Below are 1,477 nucleotides of genomic sequence, written 5' to 3' on the forward strand. Positions count from 1 at the left end.
CGTTTCCAACTTCAGAAAAAATACACACACACACACACACACACACACACACACACACACACAGCATAGCTTAACCATCTATATCAGACTACCTGACAATATATTATCCCTTCCTTAATCAAGTACACTAAAATGAAAGTTAAAAAACTTAAAAAAAAAAAAGAAATCAGGTAACATAGCACTGTATACAGAATATATGCATTTTAAAAATTGTTTCACTTAATACAGTATGTAGTTCCACAAGAATAATTATGTTAGACAGCATTCTTTTCAAAAACAAAGTATATATTAAATAGACTAAAAGCAGCACAAAAGAATAAAAATTCAAACATAAAGTGACATAATGTTGCCAGGTAATATGGGTACAATTATCCCCTGTGAATATATATCCCACCATAATTAAACAGGTAAGCTAAAAAAGTTTTACTTATAAAAATATTTGATCACCTAGCACTTTCACAGGTCCTCCTCGAGACAGTGGGGCCAGGACTTGGTAGCTGGTGCTGAAACAAAAGCCTTGATTGCATCCTTGCCCTGGGCCTGTGCCAGTGGCAGCTGTCACTCAACAGAACAGAGAAAAGAAGAAAAAAATAATATTTGATCAGAAAATAAAGGTTAGGTTTATTAAGTGTATTTTTGAATCACATGTTTACTATCTACAGCACGTATTTCATATGCTAATTTAAATGTCATCAGGTGGCATTTATTAATATTTTAAATTTTATATCAAAGTGAATTTCAGGAATTGAAAAAATTATATATAACTCCAATGGCTTTTAAAAACTACCTTTTCTCTCTTTATCAGAATGTTTGTCACATTTTGATCTAGAAAATAATGAGCCTCTATTATAGTCAGATAAATAAGCAATATTGCCAAACGCACAAGGTGTTCTGGTCTTCTATATGCCTCTGGGAGTAATTGTCCGTAACTGGCTTTCCCTTAAGCTTTGACATACATGTAAATGTAACCAAGTGTATTCAAAATAAGAGATAAACTAATTTCTCTTTTGGTGTTAATGAATAACATAAAACTTTAAAAAATCTATTGAAATCTTGGATGTATGCAGTCATCACAGGAAAGACGACTTTAAATTAAGCTTTGAGTCATCTAGCCATCTACATTTCACTAACAGTTTTACAGACATGTTTAGCCAGTTTCAATAATATCACACAATGATATTTCCTTGGGGTTTAGAGACAGTCTATTTTATTATAAAATATATAAACGGTTGAATGAATGAATATGAATGACAGCAGTTCAATGAGTGAGTTGAAAAGATTATAATGTTTCTTCTGACACACAATTACACTAAAACACTATCATTTCTCACTGGAATACTACTGCAATGGCCTCCTTGGCCTATTCTCTACCTAGTGGCCAGAGCAGTCTTGTTAAAACTCAGTGCAGATCATGTATTTCCTTGTTTGTCTCCTGTGGCTGCCAGCGGTGGATAAGTGAGTGAAGAGCCAGTGATTG

At 33.2% G+C, this 1,477-nt stretch overlaps 1 non-coding gene across 1 annotated transcript; it reads left to right on the forward strand.

Moving 5' to 3' along the window:
* Nucleotides 1-447: 447 nt before the first annotated feature.
* LOC136401604 (small nucleolar RNA SNORA30/SNORA37 family) lies at nucleotides 448-576 on the forward strand. Its single transcript, XR_010750627.1, has one exon. It is a non-coding gene; the product is annotated as a small nucleolar RNA SNORA30/SNORA37 family (small nucleolar RNA).
* Nucleotides 577-1,477: the final 901 nt, after the last annotated feature.

Source organism: Saccopteryx leptura, chromosome 3, assembly GCF_036850995.1.
Source record: "Saccopteryx leptura isolate mSacLep1 chromosome 3, mSacLep1_pri_phased_curated, whole genome shotgun sequence".
In the NCBI taxonomy this organism is placed as follows: Eukaryota; Metazoa; Chordata; class Mammalia; order Chiroptera; family Emballonuridae; genus Saccopteryx; species Saccopteryx leptura.